Here is a 17,828-nt window from a genome sequence, read left to right as displayed (position 1 = left end):
TAGAAACATGGCCTCTTATGCCCTGGCCGATTAAAATGAAGCCACTGGGCTGTCATTTGTTGTGTCCCTTTGAGCATATTGAATAGTTGTTCTGCTTGTAATGCCAAAGCTGTTGACACTCAAGTCCTTCCTAAAATATCTGGCAGCAATATATCTTCCCAGAACTTTCTTCTTCTACTCCCATGCAAGATCTTTCCTAGGATCCAAGAATGTCAGAAGTGGAAGAGAGTTTTGAGATCATCTATTCCAGGGCTTGCAAGTAGAATTGGAATCATCTGCTAACTCTAATTGGCATCACTGGGTTAAGAAGGATTCTGAGGTCTGTTCCAGGCCCACTGGGTGAAAAAATGTCATGCTTGATGAAGAATGTCTGCCATGGGCTTCTTTGGCATAGTAGGGACATACATGCCACAACTATGCCTCTGTGTTATTATCCAACTCCTTTATTTTACAGATGTAGAAACTGAGGCTCATAGAAAGTGAATGACTCTTCCAAGGTCACACAGTGAATAAGCAACAGGATCAAGACCAGAATGTATTCCTCTTGACTCTAGCCAAGTGCTGTTTCCATGATGGAGGAACTCTGATGAAAGAGGGTAAAGCACGTTGGCAGGATCAAGGAGGAATCAATTGTCTGGAGGTGGCAGAAAGCAAATTCTCACCTCAATGATAAAGAAGCAAACTCCCCTAACCCCCAAAGATCCTTAATCAAAAATCCCTAGCCGATTTTAGGACGTTATTATCCCTTCATTCCTTTTTCCCAACTTTTGTCTCTCTCCCTTTAAGAGAGAGGGGGAGAGAGATATTGTTGGCTGGGATATTGTTCTACTGATCTTCCCCAAACAAGATTATCTACAGTTAATGGACTCTGGGGCATTTTGGTGAGTTTGAGTCTTTCTCTGTGAGGATCCCACACTTTGTTTTCTGACTATCGTCTCTGGGAACCCTTGCTCATTAACTTTTCCCCTGGCCAGAATTCAGTGTGGAGAGAGCAGAGGGGCAATGACTGAAATCTCTGATCCCTCCATTCACACATCCATCCTCCTTTCAGCTTCTGCAAACTTTCCCTGAATCCGCATTGCCTACGTAACAAAAACCCCAGTTCTGAACATGGCCCTTAGCACCTGCTACAGTCTGCTCAGCCAGCCTTCCCAGCCTCATCCTTTGCCAATCGCTCTCAAGCATCCGGCAGCCTAGACTGGGAAGGGCAAATGGCACTTGGATGGAAGTGCCGACTCCCAGCTCATCCCCACATGTTCCTAATGGGTCATTAATAATTGGTGTCTTTTCTTTGCCCAGACATTGCTTCAGAAAGGGTGTTGTGTATGACTGGCAGTATCTGCCCTAGCTGTGACAGCGTGGAGAGACAAGGCTGCTTTGGTTACAGTTCCTGCTTTGGTCGCAGCATTGTCAGCTGCTGGGTGAACACAACCTGCACACACCTGCTTTGGTACCTTTGGTTAAACTCATGGCTCCCTATGTCCCATGCCCATGCATACATGCACCTCGATTGAACCTTCAAAACCTGGCTCCAGAGTCACCACCACCTTTGAGAAGCTGTCCCCAACTCTCTAGACTGAATGAATCCCAGAGCCAATGCATAAATCATGAATCCAGCAATACAGCAGGAGGGTTAAGGGCACTGGCTCTGGAGACGGGTGGCCTGGGTGCAAATCCCTCCTCTGCTACTCAGCAGCTGCGTGATCTCAGACAAGCTGTTCAGCCTCTCTGTGCGTCCATGTCCTCACCTTCAAAGTTGAAAGAACCATAGCTCCTATCTTACAGGACTGTTGTGAAGACAAGAAAGGGCTCATGAGCTCACCGCGTAGGAGGTTGTGCCACACCCAGATTGAGCACTCGGCAAATATTTGTTAGCCTCTAGCACTTGAAATTGTGTAACTTAATGATAGTGTATCTATCTGTCTTCTACACTAAATTGCAAGTTTCTTGAGCTCTGGGATTTGATCGTAGTCACCTTTGAATTCCCTACCCACCTAGTGCAGTGTTGGTTGCACAGGTACTCATGAATATTTAATAGATGACTAAATGAATGAATAAATCTGTTTGAAGCCTCCTAAGTCAGGAGAGAGAGTCGTTTCCCAGCATTCTCTGCTGCTGGTGGCTTATCCCAGTTCAGGAGGATTCGAGTGAAGTGTTCCATGGATGTCACTCTGATTCAGGAGAATCACTGTATCTCAGAGACACCCAACTTTGTATTTACCTTGCGCGACTTTAATAACCTCTCACTAACTCAAAACAATGAAAATTCCTTCCTCTCTTGATGTGATCTCTGAGTGGCAAACACTGATGGTTTTCTCCCCCTTCCCCTTGAGTTTCTAATGAAGCAGAAGCCAACATGACTCTTTCAGATGCCTATTTGTCTGCACTAATGGTGTCAGCAGAGACAGGCACACCTCTCCAAAGAGTGTTTGCTTGGGAACTGGTACAGAATGGTACAGGCAAGGCACACAGTGTTTAGAAGGGCTCCCATAAGGTGCCGACTTTTTATAATGATTATGGAGATGATATTGGTGTTGAGAGTTTATGTCCCTATCATCTTCAGACAGGGGCATTTTTGGACCACATGGGAGGCTTATCATCTAGGCTTCTAGCCAGTCCTCCATTCATTCATCCAACAAATACTTGCTGAGAATCAATACTGTGTGGCCAGAACAGCTATGTTGCACAACTCGAGGCATCATTCATATAATTTATACAATGATGGTGCGCCCCCTGGGGACTGAACTTCCTGACATGGTAGCCCTACAAAAGACAGATGCAGAAATGAATAAGATACAATCTCCTTCTCTCAAGAAGTTCATGGTCAAGTAGGAGAGTAACACTCAGAAGCACCTAAATTACCAACCCTGTGGCAGGAGTTAAATACAAGCACATTCAGGGTAGACAGCTATCCTGATGGCATACAAAACTGTCTCAGGGAGAGTCAGGGAAGACTTCTGGGAAGCAGCAATGTCTGATTTGGGCTTTTAAAAAAGGCATAGGAGTCCTTCAGGTGGATGAGATTGGGAGAGCTGGGGATGGGTCTTATGATTTTCTAATAGGAGGAAAGAGCATGGACAGAGATACTGAGGCAGGAAAGAGCATGGCCTTTTAGGGTGCAATACGCCATCAGTGCATTGTGAGGACATTTATTTTGGAGGTGTGTGTGGCAAGGAATGAACCTGAAGAGGGAGCCAGGTATCAGGTCATAAAGACCTTGAATATTGTGGTAAGAAGCTAAGACTTGACAGTGGCCAAGATGAAGCCATGATGAGGCGGGAAGCAGGAGGGAGACATAATCACACTTAGATGAAATGACAAGGATCTCTCGTAATTATGTGTCCATTTTATAAATATTCTGCACTAATTATCTCATTTTAGCTCTGCTGTGGCTTAGGACTAGACGAGACATGACCCAGTTTCCTGGAGTGGGATAAGGGCAGACCCAGAAAAGAAACCCTGCTATCATGAAGGTACAGGAAACTCAGTATTGCCTGTCCAATCTGACAGATGAACACAAGGTCCCACTGGCAGACGGGCAAATAGATGGCAACCCAAGTCAACCAGCAGTTTTTCATATCTGTTAGTAGATAATACTCCAGGAAAGCACAACACAGATAGTGGTAATGCAGGACCAGTACAATTCAGTCTAGGCAAGTGGGCAGCATCAACAAGTCCTTTTGGGGACTTCCCTGGTGGCACAGTGGTTAAGAATCCACCTGCCAATGCAGGGGACACGGATTCGAGCCCTGGTCCATGAAGATCCCACATGCCGCGGAACAACTAAGCCCGTGCTCCACAACTACTGAGCCCATGTGCCACAACTACGGAAGCCCATGTGCCTAGAACCCGTGCTCCATGATGAAGAGTAGCCCCCGCTCACCGCAACTAGAGAAAGCCTGTGCACAGCAACAAAGACCCAAATGCAGCCAAAAGTAAGTAAATAAATTTTTTTTAAAAGTCCTTTTGGTACTTATTATGTTCCAAAATAGATCTTAACTATCCTTCCTTTCAAACCTTCCTCACCCTTTATTTTCATTACCTGTTTGCTATTCTATCTTCCCAGCTAGACAATACAGTTCTTCAAGGCAAGGATCATGTTTATCTTATTGTCTACCACATCCCCAGACACCTGACACATAACAATAGCTCATTAGATATTTGATTAATGTGGCAGACTGAATAACGGTCTCCCAAAGATGTTCACGTGCGAATCACAGAACCTATGACTAAGTTACTTTACATGGCAAAAGGGACTTTGCAGATGTGATTAAGTTAAGGGTCTTGAGATGGAATGGTTATTCTAGATTATCCAGATAAACCCAATGTAATCACCATGATCTTTATAAGAGGGAGGCAGAAGGATCAGAATTAGAGAAGGACATGGGACAATGGAAGTAGGGGTTAGGGAGATGCTCTTTGAAGATGGTGGAGGGGCCATGAGCCAAAGAACGCAGGAGACCTCTAGAAACTTGAAAGATTAGGAAATAAATTCTCCCTTAGAGCCTGCAGGAAATACGCAGCTCTGCCAACACCTTGATTTTAGCACAAAAGGTCCAGACTTCTGACTTTCAGAAGTGTGAAATAATAAACGTTTGCTGTTCTGCACCATACAGTTGGTGGTGATTTCTTCCAATAGCTGTAGGAAACTGATGCAGTGAATGGTGAAGGACTGAGTTTGGGTATGGGGAAAATCCTAGGAACAGCATGATCAGAACTGGTCCCAGACCTAAAGGAATATGGGTCATAATACAAAGGTTAATCTTTAAAGTGTGATTTTATGTGTATCACTCAGGGAATGTCAAGCTTAAAGGTACAAGCTATGCAGGCTAAGGCTAGTCGTCATGTAGCACTTCCCAGATTTAGTGAAACAACATTCACTGGGGAAAAATTCAGGGGACAGAAGTAGTAGTTCATCCATGTTGTCACATGCTGCAGGAGCTCCCTTTCTGAGGCTGAATAATATTCCATTGTATGTATATATCACATTCTTTCATCTGTTTACCCATGAATGGACATTTACATTGCTTCCGTATCTTGACCATTGCGATGAGTGCAAAATGAACATGGGGGTACTAATATCTCTTTGAGATCCTGACTTCAACTCATTTAGATAAATTGCCAGAAGTGGGATTGCTGTGTCACAGGTAGTTTTATTTTTAATTTTTCGAGGAACCTGCAGAAACCTTCGAGAAATCTGCTTTCCATAATGGTAGCACCATTTTGCATTCCCACCAACAGTGTACAAAGGTTGCAATTCTTCACACCCTTGCCAACACTTGTCGTCGTTTGTTTTGTTTTGTCTTCTTTTTAGAATAGCCATCCTATTAGCGTGCAGCGATATCTCATTGTGGCTTTGATTTGCTTTCCCTAATGGTTCTTGAAGCTCTGTGGTTACAGTCCATATGCTGGTATGATTAGGGCCGAGACACATTAGTCAGTTCTGCATTTGTGGCTGGAGGGAACACCAGCCCCTCTCGTGTTATGATTGGGAGTCTCTTGTGGTTTACCTGAATTGATAGATTAGGCACTGAGCTATAAATGCTTTTCAAGGAACTTTGCTAATTCCTTTCCTGAGAGGCCTTGGTATCAGCCTGCCAGGAATCAGTCTTGAACCAGTTCACACTTACCTCTCAAATAGGAAGCAGGCTAGTGCTAGGGGATCATCCATTAAAATGGTATTCAAAGCGTGTCTGGAGACAGCATATGTCAGAATCTCCCAAGAAGGTTGCAAAAAATACACATTCCAGAGCAGCACCCTAGTCCTACTAAATCAGAATCTCTGCGTAGGTGCCTAGGAATATGCATTTTTATCACTAACCACCCCCCACCCAGTGCACGCCAATGTGCGCTAAAATTTGAAAACTATCAAATTCAAAATTATAATTTCACTTAGAGAGAAAACATTCAGTCAAATGCACGTTATCATGGCACAAGATGCAAGTGTAAGTTGGAGGTTCTGGGACGGCAGAAAGGTGATGGGAACTTTCCAGGGAGGGAGGGGTTAGTTAGAGAAGGCATCTTAGCCAAGGAGAAGTTTGGATCCAGGTCCGGAAAGAAGTTCTAAGTTGGCTAAAAGGAGTCATAGATTTCAGGGTCTTTGCCATCATGAATCCTAAGAAGAGTGACACTAGGGTAATGAAAACATGATTGTAATGTTTCGGGGGGAAAAATTAACAGTCTAATTCTGCAGAGGATGGATATTGGTGATTCTGACTTATGTGCACACCACAGAGCTTCCCTAATCAGCTTTCGTCTTAGTGCAGCTCAGGGTGAAGGCTAAGGGCTGAAAATAGTCCACTCCAAACTCTTTTGATTGCAGAGTGTTTCAAGAGGGAAGACGTGGGTGACAGACTAATAAAACCCAGGAACAGCTTGCATTTGTGTTTTCCCACAAAGTCTCTTCCACCCCAGACTTCCCAACAACCACTGCAATAGCCCCCCCAGGGCTCCAGCTCCCCCCAGCCTCTCCTCAAATCACCCCGATGGCATCTGTCGAGCACCTACTAAGGGCCACCACTGTGATCGTCAAAAACATCATCTCACTTGACTCTCACCTAGACCTGTGATGTAGCTGTAGGCTGGGGAAAACTTGAACACAAGCCAATGGTTAAAAGTAACACGTTCAGTCAACATATCTTGGGTACCTACTATGTGCTTTTCCATAGACTCAAGTGATCTCACCCTCATCAAAAGTGCCATTCATTATGTAGGTGTTATTCATGTCCAGCTTATGCCGATGTACCTTATCTATAATCACCCACGTGGCTGAGATGCGATTGACATGATTTTGAACCAGATCTATTTGATTAGGAAGTGATGTTTTTTCCTGCTCTCACATGCTGCCTGTAATAGGAGTCCTAACCTTGGAGGAGGGAAGAGAATAGTCTGTTCAGTGATTAGGTTTACCATGTCATAATTACAGTGAAAGGTGACAAGCACCATCATAAAGGAACTACCAAGTGTTTTAGCTTCTCAGAGGAAGGAGGAACCTCTGTTGCAGACTTCTGCCATAGGGTCTTTGCACACATTGCCCCCTAAAAGCACAATTATCCCCTTGAACAGCCCTTTTCTGACCTTACCATCTATGCTGTTCTTATGTTTTTCTCTATTGTTGCGCCCTGCTCACTTTTTTTGTTAACAGCATTGCTTGCAACCTGTGGTCATGAATTAATTATTTGCTTGTCTTCCTGCCTCCATAGCATGAACTCTCCATAGAGACACGCATGTATATGTCCTAGTCACTACTGTATCCTCAGTACTGGCACCCGTAGGTGTTTGATAACTGTTGACTGAAGAAAGGGTGAATGAGTGAATCAGTGAATGAATGAATCACTTTGATGACTTTGTCTTCAGAACAACACTGTGAAGCGGCATTAGCATCCCCCTTTCAAAGTGAATAAGCGGAAGCTACCGAGAGATCAAAGAAAAGCATAAGAGGGACCGAGGGAGAGTCAACCCCAGGTGTTCTGGATCTAACTCCAGTGCGCATGTCACTAAATCAAACTACACTGGCTTCAGTTTACAGATTCTAGGGACCATGGATTCATAGGAGACTGGCAGGATGCTAAAAGGGAAAAAGCAAGAGGACAAAAGATACAGGAAGAGAGGCTGAGATGCCCCATCTCTGGGTGAGTCCGACCCTGTAATACAGAGGTTCATAGTAATAAATCATGGTCATAACTGATATGTATTGTGTGCTTAAAGGTTTATCTGTGTAGCAAAAGAGAAAAGTTTACCCTCCCAGATTCTGGAGTATTGGTGGCATTGCATTTGGGATAAATCTTTTTTTTTTTTTTGCGGTACGCGGGCCTCTCACTGTTGTGGCCTCTCCCGTTGCGGAGCACAGGCTCCGGACGCGCAGGCTCAGCGGCCATGGCTCACGGGCCTAACTGCTCCACGGCATGTGGGATCTTCCCGGACCGGGGCACGAACCTGTGTCCCCTGCATCGGCAGGCGGACTCTCAACCACTGCGCCACCAGGGAAGCCCTGGGATAAATCTTTACGCGCAAGGCTTGCTCCAGACACAAAAGTTACCTGCTGCATTGCTGTGCATCAGACAGAGAACAGAAGGGGAGGCAGAGTGAGGGGAAGGTACCGGTAGGCGGTAAAAGCCCATGTTGGGTAGTGTGACCCTTTCACTAGATTTCCAGGCCACCCATAAAATCTATTGACTTTACTGAATATTTTATGAATGTGTATTTCTCAGGGAATCCTGCGAAAAGGCAACCCCAATATGAAACCAGGAGCTTGGGAATCAGAGAGGTCCTAGGAAAATAAGTGTACTTTTGGAAGTAAGACTAAAAAGCAAGTCTCACATTATGAAAGTAAGTTTGCTGGTCTACCAGTGTGATGGGTTTGGAGGTGCATGGCCTGGGTGTGCCTTCAGGGAAGGACTTATTGCCTCAGCTGCTGGGACAGCCCCTGCAGGGACTGTCCCAGCTGCGGAGTCCACTGGTCCAAGGCCATGCCCTGCCTGGGAGGCTAACATCTGAGGACTGATGGAGTCAGGAGTATAAAAGCCAAACTGTCTGGGTCCAGGTGGGACAACTCTGAGAGCTCCTTTAGCTGTAGAACTGGCCAGGGGTCAGCTGAGGCTGCCACTGGGGCTGCTCCGTAGCTCAGTCTCTCTCTCTGCCCAGTCCTCCTTCCTTCCCTGGCCTTATAGGATGTCCTAACAAACATCCCACATGCTAAACTCTGTCTCAGAATCTGCTTCCTGGAGAAACTGACCTCTGCACCCGGAAGACCTTTGGACTCCCACTGGCTGTGCAATTGGTGAGACTTTAGGCAAATTATAACTATACCTCTCAGTATTTAGAACTATGAGGTAGATATTATTATGTCCCCGACTCTGAGAGGTTATCTAACTCACCTGCAGTGACCCTGTTGGTAAATATAAGGCCTTGATCTGATGTTAGATCCGACCAAGTAGTAACAACGCGTTGACATATAATAATAAAAGAGCCCACTTCTTTGTTCTCTTTTCCATCAAATCTAGACTCGGAACTCATCCTGTCCTCTCATTCCACAACACATGATTTTTTTTGTTTGTTTTGCTTTGTTTTTTCCATTTTCTGCGGTTCTCATTATATCCTACCTCCCATCACGAATATTTATTCACAGTCTGTGTCCCATAATGAACCATGTTCTTTCTGAGGACAAGAGCTATGTTTGATTCATCTATATATGCCTACAGACCAAAAAAAAAAAAAAAAAAAAAAAACTTAAATAAATGGGAACCAAATTAAAGTAATTCTACATCAGTTTATCTCTAATTATGGAATGAAAGGCTTTGTTCTACTATAAAAGAATCAGGGGTGTAGGCACTTATTTCCGGTGGGTGATGGGGTTCTGGGAGACCCCGCTGATACTTTTGAAATCAGCCCCTTTTGCCTTTGCCTGTAGCTGTTCCTTATTGTAAAGCCAAGAGGATGAAGATAGCAAGTGCGTTCCTTAGGCCTTGGAAAATAAGACCCAAGGGGGTAAAAAAAAAAAAAAAAAAAGAGACAAAAGCAAATATTAGGAATTTGACAACAAAAAATTAAATTAAGAAATTAAACGGAGGAAAAAAAATTGAATGGCGTAGGAGTTCCTGCCAGTAGTTTCCAGAGCTGTAAAATGACATCTCTCACTCTCATTCCTCAGCAAACAATTCCAAGTGTAAATGTATTTTTGGCACAAATGGCTCTGTCCTAAGATTCTTGATTATAATTATAATAATGGGTTTCTGAAAGCCTGCAAGTGGTTCTGGGAATGATAATAAGGGTTGAGAAGAGACATGTTGTTTATGTGGTGAGTGTTTGTGGAATATTAAATGAGGGTGGGGAGAAAAGCTCATGGTATACTTTCCACAAACTTTAAAATATACAATTGCACCCAAGCAACCCATCACCACCTCCTTCTCCAGGCACATACACACCATCAATTCCATTACTCCACAAAGCGGGGACCACGGCAGAGTGGGGGAAGCAGGCAGGCTTGCATTTTTCCTTGTGGAGTTGCTCATCTCTTAGAACTCGCTTTCACATGGGCAAGAGGAACCGCCCGAGCCTAAGAGATGCTGGTCCCAGCTGCAGTCCCTTCCCTCACCCGCTGTTAGTCCTGGAAGCTTATTCAGAGTCCTGCGCCTCTTTCCTTCAGACACAGCGTGGAACTAATGGTCCATCCCTCTTCTGAAATCTCACAGCCTTTCTGTGGATTGCTTCCTCTGCCTTTGTGAGCTCCTGGAGAACATGGAACCTGCCTGATCTGTTATTGGTGTTGTTAACTGTGGCAAAACAGGAAATTTCATATTTTAAATTAAATTTAACAGAAAATTTAATAATTTAACCCTTTTAAAGTGTGCAGTTCAGTGGCATTAAGTACAATCACAATGTTGTGCGACCATTACTACCATCTAGTTGCAGAACATTTTTTGTGTGTGTGCGGTACACAGGCCTCTCACTGTTGTGGCCTCTCCCGTTGCGGAGCACAGGCTCCAAACGCGCAGGCTCATTGGCCATGGCTCACGGGCCCAGCCGCTCCGCGGCATGTGGGATCTTCCCGGACCGGGGCACGAACCCACGTCCCCTGCATCGGCAGGAGGACTCTCAACCACTCTCAACCAGGGAAGCCCTAGTTGCAGAACTTTTTCATCACCCCAAAAGGAAACCCGTACCCATTAAGCAGTCACTCTTCGTTCCTCTTCCCTCCAGCCCCGACAGGATCACTCCTTTTTAAACTTTACAGTGTCTCCTCCTGTCTTGAACATAATAGGTCCTGATTAATCTTTAAAATTCATTAATTTCCCATTTCACTAATCATTAATATCTGCTCTGCCTACTTAAATGGTTATTAGTCTAGGACGACGGCTGTAAACTATTTTACATAGTAATAGTGAGGCTCTTGATAATGATAACTGCCATTTATTGAGTGTTTACTGTGTGTAGATATTGGATATTTCATGGAAGTGAAATCAGACAGTATTCATCATTTTCTATCTGGCTCCTTTCACTTAGCATAATGTTTTCAAGGTTCATACATGTGGTAGCAATTATCAGATTTTATTCTTATTTACAGCTGAATAATAGTACATGTGTAAACCACATTTTGTTTATTCATTGACCCTTTGTTGGACATTTGGGTTGTTTTCCTGTTTTGGCTATTATGAATAATGCTGCTGTGGATATTAGTGTACAGGTTTTGGTGTGAACATATGTTTTCACTTCTCTTGAGTGTATACCTAGGAGTGGAATTGCCAGATCATAGGGCAATTCTCTGTGTAGTTTTTTTTTTTTTATTATATTTTATTTATTTATTTATGGCTGTGTTGGGTCTTCGTTTCTGTGCGAGGGCTTTCTCTAGTTGCGGCAAGCGGGGGCCACTCTTCATCGCGGTGCGCGGGCCTCTCACTGTCGTGACCTCTCTTGTTGCGGAGCACAGGCTCCGGACGCGCCGGCTCAGTAATTGTGGCTCACGGGCCCAGTTGCTCCGCGGCATGTGGGATCTTCCCAGACCAGGGCTCGAACCTGTGTCCCCTGCATCGGCAGGCAGATTCTCAACCACTGCGCCACCAGGGAAGCCCCTCTGTCTAGTTTTTTAGGGAACTGCCAAACCTTTTTCCACAGTGGCTGCGCCATTTACATTCTCACCACCAAAGTGTGAGTGTTGCAACTTCTCCACATCCACACCACTTGTTATTTTCTCGGGTTTTGTTTGTTTATTTGTTTGTTCATTATAGCCATCTGAGTAGATAAAAAGTGATGCCTCATTGTGGTTTTGATTTGCATTTCCCCAATGACTAATGAAGTTAAGCATCTTTTTATGTGCTTATTGGCCACTTGTATATCTTCTGTAGAGAAAGGTCTGTTCAAGGTCTTTGCCTCTTTAAAACTTTCTTTTGTCTTTTTTTTTTCGGTGCGCGGGCCTCTCACTGTTGTGGCCTCTCCCATTGCGGAGCACAGGCTCCGGACGCGCAGGCTCAGCGGCCATGGCTCACGGGCCCAGCCGCTCCGCGGCATGTGGGATCCTCCCGGACCGGGGCACAAACCCGTGTCCCCTGCATCGGCAGGCGGACTCTCAACCACTGCGCCACCAGGGAAGCCCTCTTTTGTCTTTTTGTTGTTGAGTTTTAGGAGTTCTTTATATATTCCGAACATTAAATTCTTATCAGAAATATGATTTCAACTATTTCCCCCATCCCTTTAAAAAAAATAATAACAGCTAGCTTACCCATAATCTCAATAGTCTACAAAACCATTTCACTTGCTCAGCGTTCTTTGAGTTGTGTAACAGTTTGGGTGGATGAGTTTGCCCCAGCGCTACAGATGAGAAATGGAAGTTCACAGAAGTGCAGATTACTCAGCTGGGTCCGTCTACTGCTTCAGTTTCCTCCTGGTGATCAGTGGGTAGTTGTGGGTCACCGGGAACTGCGTGGCTTCACCCGGGACTCTGGTGCCCATTCTATGGAACACTCAAATGCTTTGCCTCTGGAAGCCCATTCTGATTGGAAGATGCCCCGGAGAGAAAAACTCTCCACAAACACAGTCTTAGGGCACAAGGTGCCAGCTCCCTCCTTCCCACAGGCACTTCCTGTCAGTAACCCTCAATTCCTTTGTCATCTAAACCCTGCTCCTAGGAGGCATTGTATTTTTATTCAGCAACCTGTTCTCTCACCCACACCATTTCTGTCCATTAACAGCACAAAGGTGCAAATATGCAGTAACAGGCTTTACATTTCAAAATCAGCTCCAACTCAATACCATGATATGATTAAAAAGCAACCATTTATGACTCATCATCAAGCCATACTTTCTCACACGTGCTTTATGTTCAATGATATACAGGAATAAATGCACATCAGTAGGTCGTAATGCCACTGACTGAGTCCTCAATGGATACATGTACTGTGCTAAGCATTTTCCGTTCAACATCTCATTTAATCTTCTTTTTGCCTGTGTCATTGTCCCCACGTGACCGTAGGTTTCCTGATGGCAAGATTGGAAGCCGACACCACACAGAACCTGGCACATAGTAAACGCTCATAGTAAAGATGTATTCCAGAGTAGCTGACATGAAATAAACACCTACTATGTTCCAGATTCTTTTAACCAACTCATGGGCAGTCCCACAGGCTTTGAGATGAGTATTACTATTTTGGTTTTCCAGAAGAAAAAACCAGACTCGGAGAACTTACCCAGTTTTCCCCAGCTAGTAAATTTTAAAAAGCCAAATACTACCCACATTCTCAAGCTCTGAAAGCAGAGTTCTTTCCACTACACCACGAATGAATGAAATAAAAAAAAAAGTGTAGAGTCTAGTTTTCCACCTCACAGTGCTTCCCTCTACTTCATAAATCAGACTAACACTCCAGGAGAAAGTAACTGAATCTCTGGTGATAAGCAAAAATCATTGCCATCAGGGGTCACAGGAAGGAGAGTGGGTCTGGTGGGTAGAAAGAGTTTTATGAAGAAAACGAAGAATGGACTCAGGTCTCAAAGGCCTGGTCGGATTTAAATGGTGAACTGGACAGAGGGTAGTCTCATGAGTAAAGACGCAGAGACGGGAAGGGCAAGGCAGGCACAGAAGTGGAGAGCAGCCTAAGCGGAAGACAGGATTGCAGGCATGGGGGATAGAATTGCAGGGGCGCCCGGACGCCAGCGAGCAGAAAGGTGTCATTGCAGGTCCTGAGCTCAGCAAAGCCATAATGGAAAGCATGTTTAAAAAGATGACTCTGCACACAGAACACAGAAGGAATTTGTAAAGGGGAACCTGGCACTCGCAGTGGGCTTGATACATGCTAGGCACTTAATAAGTGTATAACTGAGTGACTGGATGTGTAAATAGGCAAATAAACCTATGGATGAGGGAGATGCTGGTAGCTGGGGTACCACCGGATACGGCGAGCCGTAGTATCCGCTGAGCCGTAGTACTGGGCTGAGTGCTGCTGGGAAAGATTTGGCAAGACTTAGAAGTACACTGGGTGAAGTGGGTAATGAGAAAAGAAAATGCCAAGACCTTCTTCCTTTCCCTTTCAGCCTTCTTGTGTTTTACAACAGCCCAGGGAATCTGAATGAGTTTTTCCCTGGCAGCAGTGAAAACCGGGGCAAGAAGCATGAAGGACGTCTCTCCTAAAGCAACATGTTGATTAACAAAGAGACTGCACGCTTATGACACACTTTGTTGTTACTTTTCTGCCAGAGATAGAAATCACACAGGATGTCAAAGTGTGTATTCCAGAAGGGTGTTATGGAACAATAACCCCATAGCAACTAAAATAAGATGTGAGAGATACAAGGCTCCCAAAAATGTCAGCGGCGGCTCTTTGATGAGCGCTTTGTTTGTTGATTCATTTGCATGAGCTGCACTGAGCATGACCTCAGAGAATGGAGCTGAAGCTTCCTCTCTCCTGCATTTAGATTTTTAATGGTGTAAAAATTTGATCATTCAGCGACTCTCGGGGACACAAAATCTCATCCTGGTATTCCTAGCGAATGCAGGCCTTTTTTTACCCTCTGGGCCTCTAACTCACAGATTAAACAAGATAATGTTTTGAAATACCTAGCACACATGAGACACTCCAAATCGTAGGCCTGTTCAGACTGGTTTCCCTTTTGCCCCTAACATGCAAACCGCCTCTTGTTCTTCTCAGCTCCCGTGTCCTGTCTGCAAAACTGAGACGCCGTCCGTGAAACACAGTCCTGAGATTGGGAGGCTGCCATCTGCTCCTCAGCTTTCCTGGTGCTGCCTCTGCCTCTGTTTATCCATCCAAACATCCATTCTTTCTTTCTTCTCTCCCTGCATCCTTCCATCCTTCCCTTGCATACGTATAAAGTGTCTTTCCGGTACCATCCACTGTACTTGAACTGGGGATACAGCCATTACCAAGACAGGCAGGGCACATGGCTGCCGTGTGTGCCACCTCCCTCTCCCATTCCCCCATGCCCGCTATTAACTGTGCTCTGTCTGGAGGCCTGTTCTTCCTCCAATAACCTCCAGCCTCAGCAGCCTTAGTGTTGCCTGACTTTGTCTCAGACTAGATGATGGATTGGGAAGTGCATATACCACTTAGTAGCTGTGACTTTGAGTGAAGTTGTTTTCCTTCTTTAGGTCTCTGTCTCCTCCTTGTTAAACAAGGATAAAGATAGTAACTATCTCAGATACTGCAGAGAAAGTAATGAGTGCCTGGTGCAGGGTGGATACCAGTAATTGGTTACTATCAGTATCAACATCATCATCTGTAAAATGAGAATGCTGGTAGTTTCCTCTTCCTGTGATCTCTGTGCTCACAAAATTTCAACAGCTGCCCATTGCTCTGAGTATAATAATCCAATTCCTGACAATGGCCTGTGAAATTTGCAGGATCCCACCTCTGTCTGCCTCTCCAGCATCAGCTCGCATCATACCTCCCCTTGTTCCTGCAACTCGGTCACAATGACCTGATTTCCTTTCATTGTATCAGTTGTAGAGTCATCAGGGCTGCTTACCAAATATTTCTGGTCCTGCTTCTTCACAGCAATTTGCAAACTTCCCAATAAAGGCAGCTCCATCAGCCTGGGCATGATTTGAGACAGAACTCCTATGCTAACTAATGATGGACGTGTAGCACAAGTAAGAAATAAATCTTCATTACTTTCAGCTTGTAATATTTGGGGGCTCTTTGTTACTGAAGCAAACACTAGCCTTATGTGACTAATACACTAACCGTCCTCCCTCCAGCCACAGGGTCTTTACTCAAGCTGGTGCCTCTTCCCAGAAGCCTCTTCCTTCTCCATTTAAATATCTCCTTCAGAGCTCAAAACTCAATCATTTCTTCTTCATGGAAGTGTTCCTTAATTATGCCATTCTTTCCTATTAGAGGCTCTCATTTTATCAAATATCTCTTCTTTATAGCTCTTCTCAAAGTGGCAATTTTACCTTTGTTTATTTGATGATTTTATTAATTTCCATCTCTCCCACCAGACTGTAAATTCTGTGAGACCAGGGTCCAGATCTGCTATCCTTAGTACATATCACAGTGTCTGGCACATTGTAGGCCCCAAATAGTTATTTGTTGAATGATAGAAAGAAGAAAGGAAGGGAGGAAGGAAGGAAGAAAGGAAGGAAGGAAGGAAGGAAGGATAAATGACTAGGACAAATGGTCTTTGCCCTTAGTTTGTAAGCCAGCCCTATCCTGCTTAACTGTAGTTAAGTTGGCTATAACATGAGTTTCTGATGCAGGAGGAATTGGGACACTTTGTCTTCTTTATGTCAATTGCCCTTGAAAAAAAGCATAGAAGTTGACAGAGTCCAGGCTTGTCAGACCTGTGACCCACGTCTGGCTGGCAAACACCTGCAGGCACTCAGCTCAGCTCCTCTCACCTTGTGCCTGGCGGGGGCGGGGGGGGGGGGCCTGCAGAGTCCCGCAGCCACATCGTCCCCACCAGAGTCAGCCTAGTCTCCAGGTGCCTCAGTGTCCCCAGATGCTACAGCCTGGCATCGATGTGTTCTTTCCCTTTGTTAACACAAGCGTTCACCTCTCCAGAAATCAGATTTACAGAACACAGTGCATTTCAGAAGCCTGGGGACACCTTTGGGGCCTTGCAGTTCAATGGAGCTCATTATGGAAATCAGCTAAATGCTGAGGAGAGAGATAAGTCCGACTATTTACCAGCCCCTTCCACCAGAGACACGCAGCCTTCACTAATGGGAGCTCATCTGTGGCCTCACTCAGTCACTCAACCCTCTTTATCCGCTACTGTGACTAATCTGCAGAGAGAGGTGCATGTTTGCATGAAAGAGCTCACCAAGGGGCTCTGGGTGCTTGGTGAAGGGGGACAGGAACAGGCAAAGGGGGACCAAGCCCTGGGGCCAAGCACGGCCCGGGTGCCCTTACCCATCAGAATAGAAGCTGCCCCGTGCATCCCTGGGCAGTAGATTCCCTGGCCGGCCAAGTTTTCAAAGACCAGCAGAGATAACAATGACATTCCAGCTGACAGCCCACTGCGAAGAACACATTTTAGAGCTTACAAGGCACTTTCACTTTCATTTACTTGTTTGAGCCTCACAACATTTTACCAGCGAGGTGTATTGCTAACACCTCCATTTACCAGCTGAGGAAACAGGCTCAGGGAGTAAAGAGGCTTGCTTGGATTATAACTGGTGAATTCTGATTTTCTCTGTCCAAATACAGTGTGCTTATCTATGTCACTAAAGCTCCTTCAATGGGGGTTATTGGAATTTCATTACTGGGGTCCAGGGTATCCTTGAATTTCTGGAACTTTCATGCAAATTTGGTTTGCATGAACAAGTGTCAAGTGTGGGTTTTTTTTTTTTTTTTCTAGGTAACAAATTCAACATTTTTACAACCCTCTCAGGTGAACTGAAATCCCTAAGAAGTTAAAAACACCACTGGGGTACGGCTCCCCCTAATGGCCTGGGGCACTTACATAATGTTCCAAGGAGATCCATAGGCTGGCCATCTTTGCCCATCCATCCATTTTTCCCAAGGAAGAGATGTATAAATTGAGTGACACTTGGTCTCCAAGCTCCATGTTTTCTCATTCCTTGCCATTGCCCTCTAATGATAGTCTACACAATGCCTAGCCATAGACCAGTCCTCTGCAGCCAGGCTGTCCGTGCTCTGGTCATAGCTGCAGGGAACCCCCTCCCACTGCAGACCATAGGAGTCCATGATCAGCAACCAGACCTCAAAGTAAAAGGCTCCTCCTGTGCAGGGCAGGGTCGGGGGAGGCAGGGAGATGAGTTTTACAAGTATGGTGTCTGATTCTGTCGTCAACCATCTGGATGGTTTTTGCATTAACTTTGGTTTTTTAAAAAAATATATTGAATTAAACATTACTTGTCT

Source organism: Grampus griseus (assembly GCF_964374135.1).
Source record: "Grampus griseus genome assembly, chromosome: 6".
NCBI lineage: Eukaryota > Metazoa > Chordata > Mammalia > Artiodactyla > Delphinidae > Grampus > Grampus griseus.
Note: the sequence above shows the minus strand (reverse complement) of the source record.